Source organism: Peromyscus californicus, unplaced genomic scaffold (assembly GCF_007827085.1).
Source record: "Peromyscus californicus insignis strain IS unplaced genomic scaffold, ASM782708v3 Scaffold_6__1_contigs__length_162567912, whole genome shotgun sequence".
Classification (NCBI taxonomy): Eukaryota; Metazoa; Chordata; class Mammalia; order Rodentia; family Cricetidae; genus Peromyscus; species Peromyscus californicus.
Window position 1 is genome coordinate 31,812,510 of NW_026294584.1, and position 17,034 is coordinate 31,829,543.

Genomic DNA, 17,034 nt, shown 5'->3' on the forward strand with positions numbered 1-17,034 from the left:
GTACCGCAGACTTTCCAGAAGCCGTCAGAAGAGTGAGGTGTACCCCCTCCTTCCATTCTTTGCCTTTCACGTGATCAGAGGTCTCCCCTTAGAGTTAGAAACTCGACCCTCAGAACATTCTCCTGCTGTGACTCAGGTGCTCCAGCAGAACAAGTCAGTCACGAGAGAAGAATGTAGGGGCAGAGTGGATCCAAAACCTTGAAAGGACACACTGATTCAGATACCCGGAGAGCGACAACTTCGAGTGAAGAAACAGCCAAAGGTCAGACCCACTTTTCTGCATCCCATTGATCTGTTATCTTTGCCACTACAGAAAAAAGTTGATTGATTAAAAAGTAGAGTATTTATCTCAGCAACATACAAGTAGCCTTGTCCCATTCTTTCTCAGTACTTTTTTTTCCCTTGAAGGTTTTTTCATGTAATCACTTCAGAGAGTCTCAAAGGTCTTTTTAAGTAGGTTAGTTAGGGTTGGAGGGAACACTAGTTCATCTGAATGTATTAATTCAGTAAATGTCATGGATCATTGAGTACAGCCAGGCATAACTGGAGTTTGTGTGTGTGTGTGTGTGTGTGTGTGTGTGTGTGTGTGTTTCACAAGATTGTCTCACCATGTAGCCTAGGCTTGCTGTAAATTCTGGATTCCCTTACCCTGGCCTCCAGAATACTCACCCTAAGTCACACACCACCATGATCAATTACAGTCCAAAACTAGGCTTTAGAGGAGACAGCGTTAAAGACAAACTGTGGTGCCTGATGGGGGCCACATTTCAATTAGTGGGGAGAGGGAGAGGGAGGGAGAGAGAGGGGGAGGGGGGGAGAGAGAGAGAGAGAGAGAGAGAGAGAGAGAGAGAGAGAGAGAGAGAGAGAGAGAGAGAGAGAAAACAAGAGAACAAATATACAACTAAACAAGACTGTTGGAGATTATAAGTGCCCTCAAAGCAGACTAAGTAAGTGTGCTTGATTTCTGGAACCAAATCAATTAGGTTCTTTACTGGTAGAATCATTAGCTGTAGCTGTGTGCCCTTGAACAATTTATTACCTTCTTTCTCCCATTGCACCACTTACCTTTTCTGAAAATTGGAGATACCTTCGTGTCCACGAAAAGAGTTGGTGTGAGGGTTAAATGGAGGGTTCAGCATAGAGCCTCTTTGAACCGAAGAGAAAAGTAGAATGTAGCTGTAATTATTTCAGTATAGTGGTTCGACCTGTACAGAGAGACAAAAAATAAGCTACACAAAAAACATGGGTGAGAGACTTGGAGTCAGCCAGACTCCCTGGTAGGCAGACACAGGGAAAGGGGCCATGGCTAGGTAAGAAAGGTGACAAATTTCCAAGATATCCAGCTTCTTCGTCACCCTCCTGACTTGAGACAGAAGCTTCGGTCTCCCACCAGCAGTTCCCCTGCTGATGGGCTGGTCAAGGAGGGGTTCAAGATTGGATCAAGACATGTCACACCACAGAGCTGGGCAGATCAACGACCCCAGCTTGCTTCAAACTGACCAACACTGAATTAGGGGAGGAAAACTTTTCAAAGGCTTTAAAGCCCTGGCTTTAGTGTTCAACCCAACCCCGCTTTGTGGAGGGTGTCTTTTTCTGTGTGTCTGCTGTGTGCTTGTGTTTCCTCACTTCCAATAAATGCCTTTTTTCAACTGCTGATTCTGTCTGAGGTGCTTGAGAGTTTTTCTGCAGCTACCTGTTGTGCTTCCGTTTTTTCCTGCCTTTTAATTCTTTAACTGGCAGAGAAGACAAACCTGATCAAGATCCCTATGATGTGTGTGTGTTATGATTGGGTGTGCTTTTGTGGGCCATGATACTGGATTTTACTTCATGATGGATTGAATGTTAAAACATTTCTGAGGTACTGAAAGGCACGTGTGTGCGTGTGTGTTAAAGATGCTTAATCCCTTTTGCAGAGGTTTTCTGCTTAAGCAGTTGACTAATTAAATACTGGTATCATTTACTAGGATAGGAGGAAATTGCAGGATAAATGTGAAGATGTGGTGAATATCCCCAAGTTAATTAAAAACCAGATGTCCAAGGGAACCTTTAAAATAGGTGGTTGGATGTTTAAGCAAGGAGCTCAAAAGAATCTACCTTATACATATACATACTAGGAAATTAGCTATATACAACTTGTTTTAAAGACTTTGGGATTTACCCAACAAGATTATTTGTAAATATAGATTAGATTATTCTAAAATTTATGTGAAAAGTCAAATGAACTAGAGTACCTAAGAACATTCTGAAGAAGGAAGAATAAAGTGAGAATTACATTTCTTGATTTCAAGACATATTTATCCTTGCATTTAATGCCTTTGTAGTATAGCTTAATGGAATAGAAAATGGACCTACAGATAGCACCATGAAAGTACACTATGGCCAGCTGAGGGTGGACAAAACTGTGAGATCAGGTCACTGGAAAAGAGGATAATATTTTTAATGAGATAACATAATTTATTCTAACCTCTGCCCTATTTGGACCAAAACAAAGGTCTGATGCTGGAGTTTTATGAAGATAGGAGTATATGATGGGTGTGCTTTTGTGGGCTATGATACTAGATTTTACTAAAACCAATTGAATACCTCTGTCTTCCTAATTTCTCTGCTTTTCATTATATAATGATTATATATTGTACTACATTTTATGAGGACATTTTCATATAAGGGTATAATGTGCTTTGACCATATTCTCTCTCCATAACTTTCTTCATTCTGCTAGACAATTTTGTTCCTACTTTCATTTTATTCTACATACATGATTTTATCTCTATATAAAATCAAGAATTCCTAAATAAGGGAAAACATACAATGTTTATCTTTCTGAGACTGGCTTAATTTGCTTAATAAAATCCCCAGTTTCATCCATTTTCCTGTTGCCAACATAATTTTGCTCTTTATATTTCATTATTAGATTATGTAGATAAATTTTCATATATATATAATTTATATAATGTATACTATACTACAAAGTCGTGAAAGCAAGGGTAAATAGGTCTTGAAATCAAGTAAAGTCACTCCTATTATATAAGTTTAATTATTATACATATACTGGGATGTAGCACCAATTGTTAGAAGTTCTTATTAATTAAAACAAACCCAGAGCCAGGTATTGGGGTGAATGCTGAAAGATCAGAGAAACAGAACCAGCCACAGCTAACCTCACCTCGCCAGCTTCTTAGCCGATCCTGTTTCCTCAAACTGGAAGCTTCTGAGTCCTCATGTGGAATGAATCTCAGCTCAACTGCTGCTAAAATCCTAAAAGCTTAATAGAACCTAAAAAGCCTCTAGTTCCTGGTCCTCACACCTTATATACTTTTCTGCTTCCTGCCATCACTTCCTGGGATTAAAGGTGTGTGTCACTATGCCTGGCTGTTTCCAATGTGGCCTTGAACTCACAGAGATCCAGCTAGGATTAAAAGTGTATGTGTGCCACCATTTTCTGGCCTCTATGTCTATCTAGTGGCTGTTCTGTTCTCTGACCCCAGATACGTTTATTAGGGTGCACAATATATTGGGGGACAAAATATCACCACACTGGGATATATATATATATATATATATATATATATATATATATATATATATATATATATGAATTAGCCCCTAATTTAATCATAAATAGCCCTTTATATTGAGTTATTTTGAGAAACAGCTGAATTCCAGGGAGAATTTCTAGCTTGTAGAAGACATCTCTGTTCTCTTCTCCATTGCCTGACACATTCAATTGGTTACCAAATTTTGATGCTTTCACCTTAAACTTATACCTTTGATCCTTCTATTCATTTTTCAGCATTTTAGGGCCTTATTGTTACTTTTTATGCTATTTTCTCCAGAATGTCTCTCTATCTGCTTTGGTCCTTCAGTTTATTTAATAATTACAACTATGAGATTATTTTTTCCAAAGCCATGTTCAGACAATGTCAGTCCATATTGACTGCACAAGACCTCTGTAGACTTTATACTTTCTAGTTTCTATGCTTTTGGTAGGTCTTTTTTCTTAACTTAGAATATCTTCTGAAGTTTATGAACATCTGTAAATTTCACCTAGCATTTATAGTCCAGTTTATCTGCCATTATAGAATAACCTTTATCTTAATCTTTGATATTTTAGGGGCCCTTTGCATTTATTTTTGTCATGTATTGTAATTTGTCTTTTCTCTTTTTTTAAAAAGTCATTCTTTGAAGTATTTGTACAATGTATTTTGCTCATAATCATTCCCCTCACCGTCATCCCAGATTCATCCCTATTTCCCGACCCACCCCAATCTGTGTGATTTTTGTTTTTCCATTTTTCTCAACCATCAAGTCCAATTTGCACTGCTGAAATATCCTTGGCTATGTGGCCTTCTTGGCGCATAGCCGACTTATCAGGAAGAACACTGTTAAAGAAAACTGTCTCTTCCTCTCCTAGCTGCTGTCATTTGCCAATAGCTCCTCAGGTAGGGGTTGAATTTTGTGACTATCTTCCATCTCCATGATGGGCTTTGATCTGGCTTGAACTTACACAGGGCTTGTGCATGCTGTCACAATCACTGAGTTCATATGTTCAGATACTTTGCTGTCTGTGTACAGAGGACACTATTTCTTTATTTCCATCTACTACCTCTGGCTCTTACAGTCTTTTCATCTTCTCTTATGAAATTATTCTTGAGCTTTGGAAGAAGAAGATGTGATATAGATAGCCCATCTATCTATCTATCTATCTATCTATCTATCTATCTATCTATCTATCTATCTATCTATCTATCTTGTCTTAATACTATGTCCATTTAGCATAATAATAGTAGTAGCTTCTCCCCTATGGCCAATACCTACCTAGCCACAGGTTCTTGGTCTACTAATGGTGTATTAGGACTTAAATCCCAGTAGAAAGTGGTTAGTTATGCTGATGATGTTCATGCCACTATTGCAGCAGTGGGCATGTCTTGTTGTAGTTATAACTGGTGGGGATAATACTAGTGTAAGATTGACAATGACTTTTCTTCTCTGGTAGCATGTATAGCACCTTCCAGGAATATGAAATCCAGCCAGTAGGAATGAAGCTTCCAGGTCAGTACCAGTACCAACTTTTTATCTCCATGTTTTGTGACTGAAGTAAATCATATTTTCAGCAATAGGTCTTACTGTTACATTCCAGAGGGTAACCGATAGGATTGGCAATGATTTGTAATGTTTGGGATTCTATGGGCCCTCACTGGTCAACAACACCAGAGGAGTTGTTGTTAACCTATTCCTGGATATGAGCTTTTTATTTGTTAGCCTGTGGTGTCTAGTAGGGTTTTTTCATCCCATTGTAATATAACTCCATTTTTAACTCTTAGACACACTATCAGTATTAGGTACATTTCCATATGACTTTTTCTTTGTTGTTATTTATCCCTTTCTGTATTCCATTCTTTACCCTGCCCTTCTGCCCCCTCTAATTTAAACCTATTCCATTAAATCCCCTCAAGCCTTTACACCTGCATTCCGTGCCCCTTCCTCTCCATTGATCTCCCCCTCCCCGGTGGCCCCTTCCTAAGTCCCTGCCCTCTATCAATAGTCCAGATGGAGGAAACATATCTAAGAATTGACAGCTAACACCCACAAATGAGAGAAAACATGAAATGTTTGTTTTCTGGGTCTAATTTACCTCACTCTGAATGCTTGTTTCCAGCTCCATCCGTTTATCTACGAACTTCATAATTTTATTTTTCTTAATAGCTGAGTAGTATTCCACTGTGTAAATATACCATGTTTTCATTATCCATTAATCAGTTGATATAAATCTAGGTTATTTCCATTTCTTGGCTATTGTGAGTAGAGATACAATGAACATGGATGAGCAGGTTTCTTTTTAGTAGGATATAGAGTCATTTGGTTATATGACCAAGAGTGGTATAGTAGAATCCTATGGTAGATCTATTTATAGCTTTTTGGGGAACCTCCACAAAGATTTCCATAGTGGCTGAACCAGCTTGCTCTCCACCAGCATTCAATAAGTGTTTTCCTTTCTCTGTATTCATGCCAGCTTGTGTAGTGATTTTGGATTTTGGTGATAGCTATTCTGACTGAGGTAAGATCAAATTTCAAAGTAGTTTTAATTTGTATTTCTCTGATGACTAAGGATAACAAACATTTAAAAAAATGTTTCTTAGCCATTTGTTTAATCTTTTGAGGTGACTTGAGCTTGTTTTCATTTTTAAATTCAGTTTTTTGAACCAAGCTATGGCTATGTAGTTCAGACTGCCCTGGAACTCACTGTGTTTCTCAAACTGCCCTGGAACTCACCGTCTTCCTACTTCTTCCTCCCAAGGGCTGGGATTACAATCCTGGGCCACAATGCCCAGCTCTATTTGCGGTGCCTTATATTGAGCCACTCTATATCTAAGTTTTACTGTTAGACAAACCTCAAATTCTAGAATGTTACATTTTATGTATTAGAGATGCTCCATGCATATTTGCTAAATGATGAAGTAAATTTTTGTCTTTAATACTCCATCATGAGATTTGCATCAGCAATTCCCCAGTTCCCATTCTGAGAAAAAAATAAAGTCTTGGATTTAATTTTTTTTTTATTGAGCTAGAATAGTAACAGTGAAAAGTTGTAATAGAGTTTCTAAATGCTCTTAGGTTAAAAAACAGACCTCAAGCTACTTCTTCTAAGAAATTAACTAAAAATTGATCATGGATATATGTAAACATTATAGAAGCAGTATTATTAGTTAAAATGAAAAGCAATGTACAGCAAATGATGAAAACACAAAAAAATTATATATATCACTATATGAAATTTGTACATATATGCCGTTAATATTAGTTTCTTAGGAATACTGAACCAAATTATCACAAGCAGGATAGCTTACGATAGCATAATTCTTTTCAATAGTTGTGGAGGCTGAAATATCTAAAATGCAAGTTTCAGTAGGGCTGTAATTCCCCTGAAGGCTATAGGGGAACATTCATTCTTCTTTGACGCTTTGCAGCTTCTGGTGATTGCTGTCTATCCTTGGCAGTCTTTGGCTCGTAGATTTCTCACTTAATGTGTGTCCCTCTATTTGATTACATTCTGGTTGCATCTCTAAATATCCCCTTCCTACAAGCACACTAGTTAGATGAGATTTAGGACTCACCACAGATCCAGCATGGCTCATCTTTACTTAATTTACTACAATGACCCAGGTCAGATCCCATTCCCAGGTTATAGATGAACATGCACTTTTATTGTACAGTATGGGACAGTACTTAGATACCATACATGCCACTCAGCACAATGCTTTAAGACTCATGTTGCATATATCCATATTTTGCTTTGCTGAATATTATGTGGTTTCATGAGGGGTAGCATGTCCTATAAAATGCTATTATAGTTGCAAAATAGAGGATGGCATGAATATGAAGAGGCTTGCTTATTACATATGGAGGATAAAGAAGAGAGGGAACCCAGAACTTACATGGCAAGAACAAAGAGAGTACAGGTTCAAGGAAGCAAGCAGGGTTTTCTGTAGTGATGGCCTAAGGAACACCAGTGTTCAGATAAGTTTGCAGCTCTTTGTGAGGTCATGGCTATTGACTTAATTTTAGAATTCATCTTCCTAAGACATAGGAATTGACAACATGCAAAGGGATTATTACCAATAGAAAAAGAAGATGAAATCAAGGAGCAAGGAAGAGATCCTTATGTATCTACTGTTCCTTTTGGAAACAACAGAGAAAAGGCAATGCTAAAGGGACTTAAGAAATAGTTGTCAAATAGGCAGTGAGATAAAGAGTCAGTACTTCAAAATGTTCTGTTAAATCATAATCCACAATAATAGTAAGCAGAGCAACAATAACAGTCATTTTATGGTGCTTTCTCTATGCCAGTGTCCTACAAGTGTTACATACATTAAGTCAGCTCACCCCCATACAATCCTGTTGAATAAATGCTACACAAGGAGTATAGAGGCCAGGTAGTTAAAGTAACCTGCCAAAGGCTGCCTACCTGAAAGACAGTAAACTGTCCATATTTTTTTTTTTTTTTTTGTTTTTTGAGACAGGGTTTCTCTGTGTGGCTTTGGAGCCTTTCCTGGAACTCACTCTGTAGCCCAGGCTGACCTCAAACTCACAAAGATCCTCCTGCCTCTGCCTCCCAAGTGCTAGGATTAAAGGTGTGTGCCACCACCACCCGGCAACAGTCCATATTTTTAAGTCACTACTATCTATAATATTACTTCTGCAGCATTCTCATGTGTCATGACACTTCTCTAAACACTTGAGGTCCACTAATTCACAGAGTTCATGTTGTAGTTTCGTTCTGCTTATCCAGATGATATTAGTTCTCCATTTTCTAAATGAGGAACCTCAGGTATAGGAAGGTTTTATATAAATGGCTCAAGATCATTTAAGTGGGATAACCTGAATTCATTCACAGCCTTCTGGCTCCAGAATAGAGGTAAAACTTAATTGGGAAAAGTTTAACACCCTCCCAAAGAACTCTCTCCTTTGGGAGATACTTATTTCTACTATGTGTTTTACCTACATGTAAGAAGGATACATTCCTTTCCAAAGATTTCATCTTTTCCATGGAAACTTATACAGAGAACCAACTATGATTCATCTGCAGGTACGTCACAAGTTTTATTCCTGGCCAGATAAGAAATTGGTAAGTAGGCTTTTGTCTGAAAATATTTGGGAATTCCCCCAGGGGACTTCCTGGAATGGATCAGAAACTACTTACCCACTGCATTGAAGACCACAGTGTTCTGCTTGCTTCAGTGATGACAGGAGTCCGGTAACAGAAAGAGGCCATGAGCACCTGCATGCCAGACATACACATTCCTCCAATTCGGGCTCTTCCTAGTTCCTGAGTTTTGAAAATTAACTTTCAAGCTTTGGCTCAGCCATTAGTGGTGAATAGGTAATACAGCTAATTCTTACCATGGCAAATGTGCTGTGTTTTGTGGCAAACTTGTCTTTAAAAATCAATACTGTGACAGTTGTGTAGTCCCTGCTCTGTTCTTTGGGAGTACATATGGTTTGTTTTCCAGATATTAAAAAACAGTAACAACAACTGGGGTTTTAAATCCTCTCTGAAATTATTTGTGTCAGAGACATAAAATTATTTAAAACATTTTTAATTATTAGAATTCATTTTCATAATATAGTTAGAAGATGAGAAATGTAGTTAGTTTTTATATAGCACTGACACTACAATTGTTGTCATACTATTCTATTTTCTGTGCATCAGAGAAGTTTTAAGAAAATCAACCAGGCCCTGTGGGTAAGTGAGACAGTTGATTAGCTTGAACTGTTTAGAAGGTCCCCAGACAGTGGGACCGGGATCTGTCCTTGGTGCATGAGCTGGCTTTTTGGAACCTGGGCCTATGCTGAGACACTTAGCTCAGCTTTGGTGTAGGGAGGAGGGGACTGGACCTGCCTCAACTGAATCTACCAGGCTGGGCTGACTCCCCAGGGGAGACCTTGCCTTGGAGGAGGTGGGAAAGGGGGTGGATTGGGGGGAAAAGCTAGGGGGTGGGAGGAGGGAGGACGGGAATCTGTGGCTGGTATGTAAAATTAAATTAATTATAAAATAAAAATATGTTAAATTAATTATAAAATAAAAATATGTTTTTTAAAAAAGAAAATCAGCTAAGAGTCTTGATCTCAGAATATTTTTACTGTAGCAAAAGAAACAAACAAACAAATCTATAATTAAATATCAGTAGTGTCAAGTCCTTTAAAGAAAAAAAATCATCACCAAAGAAGATAAGAGGTAAGGGAGGCAAGGAGGCATTTAAAATCTTAATTTCAGGACAGCTTCTCTGAGGTACTCTTTTTAGTGTGATGAGAAGTTACAAGGTTCTGATTTGTCATTATACAAGTTGACTGGCTACGAGGTGAACAGACTGCATGGATAGAGCAAATTAATGGACTGAGTCAGTGCATTTAAAGTGCGTAGAGACTCCAGAACACCAGGCCAGTATCTGTGCTAACAGTGGAAGTCCCCAGCTTGGCTTGCATATTTGAACTCTGGAGATAATTCTATCTAGCCCTTGCCTAAATAGTTCTAACAAAATCCTACTCAGTCTAAGAGTTGACATGCTCTTGTCTTGGTCCATCCATTTACCGGCACCTTCATAGTGGCTAACAACTGTCTGTAGCTCCAGTTCCAGAAGATGGAACACCCTCTCTGGCCTCCACAGGCACTGCATGAAGGTGGTAGACAGATACATATGTATCTCAAAAACAGGTAAATTTTTATTTTATTTTTTAAAGAACAAGGCTGTATCAAAGAGATTTGAATGAACCGTAAACCCAGTTTACATGGTATCAGACCATTCTTATTTTTAACTAGATATCAACTGGAATAGACATTTTTCTTTAGGATAATACTGTTTTCTTTTTGTGTGCCTATGCATGTATGTGTCGTGTGTGTGTGTGTCTTGTGTGTGTGTCTTGTGTGTGTGTCTTGTGTGTGTGTGTGTGTGTGTGTGTGTGTGTGTGTGTGTGTGCATGAAGGAGGGAAGGTAGAGGTCAGATGATAACCTCAGCTGTTCCTCATACTGTCTGCCTTTCATTTTTTTGAACCAGGAGTTTACCAATTAGGCTAGGCAGGCAGGCCAGGGAGCACCAGGAATCTTCCTGTTTCTGCTGCTCCACTACTGGGATTACTAGTGTGTGCTGCAACACCCAGATCTTTTTTTCCTTGGGTTCTGATGATGAATTCAGATCTTTACACTTGTAAGGTGATACTTTCCCAGCTCAATCATCTCTACAACCACTTTTTTCCATTCTTTAAAATTGGTACAGGAAAGCATAGGATTTGTATACTTTAATGAGATAATCACATAATATAATACAACATCTATCTATTCATCATAGAATGTTTAAATGTGGTTAAACATATCTATCTAAATATATCATCCTCAGTCACTTTGAACATTTATCTTTTTTTATGGTGAAAACTTCCAAAATCCTTTCCTTTAGCTCTTTGGAATCTGTAGTATATTACCATTATCTGTGGGTCTACTATGCAGAAATAAACTTTAGGCTTGTATTTAACTATAACTTAGTGCCCTTTGATTAACCATCACTATTTCTCTTCCCTCTCTTCTCTCAGCATTTGGTCGACCTCTGAGCCTCAAGTTCTGTGGAGTTCACATGAGTTTAAATATGCAGTACCTTTTGGTCCTCAACTTCTTTCCCTTGATATAATGATCTCCAGTTACAGCCATGTTGTCACAAATGATAGAATTTTATTATTTTTATGCCTTAACATTGTGTGTGTGTGTGTGTGTGTGTGTGTGTGTGTGTGTGACATTTTCTTAATGTGCTCATAAGTTGATGGACACTTAGGCAGTTGTGTTTCTTGGTTGTTATGAGTAATACTGTAATGAACCATGACATTCTAATTTCCTTTCTTTTGGATATATACTCAGGTGTGTGACTGCTGGATCTGTGGATACTTTTAAGTTTTAAAAGCATTACATATTACTCTCTATAATTGCTAAGTAATGCATTCCTGCCAATAATGTGCAAGAGTTCCTTTTTTTCCTATATCTTTTAGAATAAACTTTAAGAAGAATTAGAACCAGTGTTACATTGTCGTCTTTTTCCCTATACAAAAGTTTAAAACTTTAAAACTAAGCACTGAACTGTTTCTGTTAAATTTCTTGACAATGGTCTGCAAGATACCATATTTTATGAAAGGCATTTCCATTGATTACTTACAATTTTGCAAAGAAATCCTGTTTGTTATGGAAGGAAAATGGCTGACAGTAGCCACACATCTGCTTCTGGTATTTCTGAGCAGACTGGTAACTCAGTAAGGACAGCTATCCTATCAGGTGAGTGATAAGGGAAAGCACTAATGTGATTTCAATGTAATCGGCCCCCATAATCTCATAGGGAATAGGACGATTAGGATATGTGACTTTGCTGGCATGAATATGGCCTTGTTGGAGGAAGTGTGTCACTGTGGGAGTGGGCTTTGAGATTGACTATGCTCAGGATTCCACCCAGTGTCTCAGTTGACTTCCTGTTGCCTGCAACCCAAGATGTAGCCAGCACTACATCTGCCTGCATGCCCCCATGCTCCCCACCATGATGATAATAGACTGAACTTCTGAAACTGTAAGCAAGCCACCAATTAAATGCTTTCTTCATAAGAGTTGCCATGGTCATGGTGTCTCTTCACAGCAATAAAAACCCCAACTAAGACAACTAGCTTCAGTAACAAGGAAAGAAGAAAGAATAATAATAATAAAAAACCCTTTAGTCAGCAGAACAGGCGAATCTGTTTGGTTTACTCAGTCCTGACTGGGTGTTGTATTTCCCAAGCTGAGTAAGAGCAATCACAGATGGTTGGAACCTCAGATTAAGTCAAAGGAAAGCCCTGGGAAATTTTTACACTATTCTTAGTATTCTAGATAGTTAGATAATTTACATAGGAAGAGAGGGGGAGAGAGAGAGGATGAGAATGAGATATGAGAACACAGGGAGGGGCAAAGTCTGAATCAGAGACTCAAACAGCACAACCAGCACAAGATGATCAATGAACATATTTGCTGTCCAACCATATTGGAATATTGGGGTCCATAGACTGTATAGATGCCAGGAAAATTCGTATTCTTTCTCTTGGCATTTTAACAGAGCAGAAGTGAAAAACCAATAAAACAACAACAACAAAAAACTCTGCTGAGTTAAAAGCCAAATAATCTAGATGCAAAGGTCTCCTCTCTACACAGCTCACAATAGGAACTCAGAGAAGTATCTGTTTCCTGAGTGCTGGCATGCAGAATAATTCTACCTAGAGGATAAAAACCCAGAGACAGAACTGTGCAGTATTTCATATGGTAGAAATATGGTCTGAACTATAGACTGGAATGAGATTCACTAGCTCTATGTTTGAAGGACAAGAAGTGATGAGTGCTTAAAAGGACTAGATGTCGGTGGAAAGCTTTCCAACAGCCCCTTTCAAAATCAGAGCGTTGAAAACACCTGCAAGTATAATACCCACCACCTGACTCGTGAACCATACCTTGTGGTTGCATGGCAAACAACAGAGATAAAAACATTGGAAGCTTAGTACCACAAAGGTTCTGCTCTCATCAAAAGATACAAATCCAAATAGACAAGGAAAAGGAAGAGAGCTTAAGGGTAGGATGACTAGCTATGCACAGACAAATGATGGCATAGAGACATTGCACCTATGCTCAGACTTGGTTACACAGAGGCAGTTTGCACTTTTCTTTTCTTTTTTTTTTTTTTTTGGTTTTTCGAGACAGGGTCTCTCTGTGTAGCTTTGCGCCTTTCCTGGAATTCACTTGGTAGTCCAGGCTGGCCTCGAACTCACAGAGATCCGCCTGGCTCTACCTCCCGAGTGCTGGGATTAAAGGCGTGCGCCACCACCGCCCGGCCAGTTTGCACTTTTGCACATGTTATTGTCTGTGCACACTCGAGCAACCACATAGAGATAATCTACCTTCACACATGCTAATAATGATGAAGTCTGCACCTGTGCTTCACACATGCTAATAATGATGACAGTCTGCACCTGTGCTTAGGTAAATGCGCACATAGGAAGTCTGGATCTACTCTTATACTAATGACTGCATATAGAGACTTTATTATCTGTGTGTAAGTTTGTAGACTGTTTTGTCCAGCTCAGTGAGTGTTTCCCTCCCCTACTTCATTAGGTATGCAATGCCAATGGGCACAGGTTGCCTAGAGCTGAGGAATTCCATTGATCAGCCTCCCAAGTTGCTTTAGGTTATGTGATGAATTTCCTTTATTCCTTCCTTGTGTTCATTCTATCCTTACTGTTGGTGTGTTATCTCCTCCTTTATTCTTAATTGTTCTCTCTTTCTATTACATTTCTCTCTTCTATTTTTATCTATTCCTCAAATACTAATCATTAGTATTACTAAGCTTATGCTTACTCATAGTGACTAATAATATTTTACTATTGACCATGATAAATTGTTCCTTTATCCCCTAAAGTTACTAGATTGGAAAGGATATTTTATATTGGTTTTTATTACTCTAATTCTACACTAAGCCTGTCAGTACATGCTGGTTGCTTTTGTAGTTAGTGTTTGACTCTCTTGGGAGGTGCTAGAGATTGTGCTTGGTTTGTGAGCATGTGGACTGGGGGTTTAGTTAGTCCAGTGATGATGAGTGACAACCGACTGCAATCTAGTCCCACTTGATCATTGCAGATAACTCAACTGAAAGAATAGAGGTGGTCAAAGAATAGAACCAATGGCCTATTCCATATTCACAAGTCCGTCACAGAAACACCAAGAAACATGACAAATAAAGGCAACATACCTCCCAAAGTTACTCATTTTGCAGTAATGAATTCTAATTAGAGAATTAGATGAAATTAAAAACAAAGGAACCAAAAGAATGCGTATAAAAGCAATGTTCAGTGTAAGATTAGTAAGAAGGCTCAGTGGTTGAGAGCACTGACTATTCTTCCAAAGGACCTAGGTTCTATTCCTAGCACCCACATGGTGACTCATGGCTATCTGTAACTCCAGTTCCAGGGGATCTAACACCCTTTTCTGGCTTCTGTAGACACCAGGCGTGTAGGTAGAATAAAACATATATTCAGGCAAAACAGAATTTTCAGTGAAATGAAAGTGAACCTGCATAAACTCATAATTAAATTCAAAGAGAATTCAAACAAAAATAAATCCAATAAAGAAATAGAAATATTGGAAAAATTAAATTTTTAGAAGTGAAAACTTCAGTGAGTCAAACCCAGTGAAAAATGTAACCAGTAGAATGGAATGAGTTAGGGCCTGAAGGCAAGTTAGATGAAATAGAACACCAGAAATTATGAAGATGAAATAAGAAAGTATAACTAGAACATAAATACCTGTGAGAAACCCAGAAAAGAACAAATCTGTGAATAATAGACATAGAGAAGTGAAAAGTTCAGGATCAAGGCATAGAAAATATACTCAATAAAGCCATAGATAATTTCCCAGACCTAGGGAAGGAAATGGCTGTGCAGATTTAGGAGACAGTTATAACATCAAATAGATAAGACAAGAAAAGAAATTCCCTCATATATATTAAAAACACTAAATGTATGGAACAAAGAAGGAACATTGAAAGTTTCTATAAAGAAGCAAGTTACATATAAAGGTAAACCCATCAAAATGACAATAGATTTCTTAACAAACTCTAATTCAGGAAGGCATGGAATGATCCATTTCAAGCTCTGTAAGACAGTAATTTGTAGCTTAGATTACTATATTTTATATACAGTAAAGCTGTCCTTTATAACTAGAGAACACATTTCCATAATAAACATAAACTCAAGGAATTCATAACCATTAAACACCAGATAAGATAATTAAAGTAGTCTTACATGTTAAAAGAAAGGATAAACAGATAAACACATCTATGAGGCCACAGGAAATAATACACCACACAAAACTAGAAATGAATTGGAGAATGGTAAAGTATCAGATACTTCAAAATCAAAATAATAATTCTAAATGCTAATGGCCTGAATGATCCAATCAAAAGACATACACTAGCTCATTAGATTATTTTAAAAGATCCATGGATTTGTCTCCTGCAAGAAATGTACCTGAGACTAATACAGACTTAGGGTGAAAGAATAGTAAAAGTCATTTCAAGCAAAAAGAACTACAATGCAATGATATCTCGGAAAATAAACCAATCTAAATTTAGAAGATATTAAAAAACGTCACTTCGGCTCTCTGCTTCTCACTGTTCCAGAGACAGCTGCATCTTTTTGTGTAGTGTCAGCCTCATTCCTGAGACACGATGATGAAGATCGGAGTGAACAGATCAGGCCAAATTGGATGCCTGGTTACCAGGGCTGCCATCCAATATGGCAAAGTGGATGGATATTGTTGCCATCAGTGACCCCTTCCTTGACCTCAACTACATGGTCTACAGGTTTCAATATGACTCTACCCATGGCAAGTTCAATGGCACAGTCAAGGCTAAAAATAAGAAACTTGTCATCAAGGGGAAGGCCATCACCATCTTCCAGGAATGAGATCCCACCAGCATCAAGTAGGGTGAGGCTGGTGCTGAGTATATTGTGGAGTCTACTGGTGTCTTCACAACCATGGAGAAGGCTGGGGCTCACTTGAAGGATGGGGCCAAAAGGGTCATCATCTCTGCCCCTTCTGCTGATGCCCCCATGTCTGTGATGGGTGTGAACCATAAGAAGTACAACAATTCACTCAAGAGTGTCAGCAATGCTTCCTGCACCACCAACTGCTTAGCCTCCTGGCCAAGGTCATCCATGACAACTTTGGCATTGTGTAAAGACTCATGACCACAGTCCATGCCATCACTGCCACTCAGAAGCTGTGGATGGCCTCTCTGGGAAGCTGTGGCATGATGGCCATGGGGCTGCCCAGAGCATCATCCCTACATCCATTTGTGCTGCCAAGGCTGAGGGCAAGGTTATCCCAGAGCTAACGGGAAACTTATGGGAATGGCCTTCCATGTTCCTACCCCCAATGTGTCCATCATGGATCTGACATGTCGCCTGCAGAAACCTGCCAAGTATGATGACATCAAGAGGGTGGTGAAGCTGGCATCAGATGGCCCACTAAAGGGTATCCTGAGCTACACTGAGGACCAGGTTGTCTCCTGCGACTTAACAGTGACTCCCACTCTTCCACCTTTGATGCTGGGCCTGGCATTGCTCTCAATGACAACTTTGTGAAGCTCATTTCCTGGTACAACAATGAATTCGGCTACAGCAACAGGGTGGTGGACCTCATGCCTACATGGCCTCTAAGGAGTAAGAACCTCACCCTGGACCACCCACTCTAGCAAGGACAGAGCAAGAGAGAGACCCTTGGTTGCTGAGCAGTTCCTATCCCAACTTAGCCCCTGACATTGAGCATCTTCCCCAGTTTCCATCCCAGACCCCCAGAGTAACAGGAGGGGCTTAGGGAGTGCTAATCTCTTGAATACCATCAATAAAGTTCACTGCACCACCACAAAAAAGGTCACTTCATATTGATTTAAGGGATAATACATTGAGAATATATTGGGAGGGTTTGGAGG

General features: G+C 38.9%; 1 pseudogene; it reads left to right on the top strand.

Annotated features, from left to right (window-relative positions):
- The first annotated feature begins 15,768 nt into the window (after positions 1-15,768).
- On the top strand, positions 15,769-16,769 carry LOC128099479 (glyceraldehyde-3-phosphate dehydrogenase-like; annotated as a pseudogene).
- Positions 16,770-17,034: the final 265 nt, after the last annotated feature.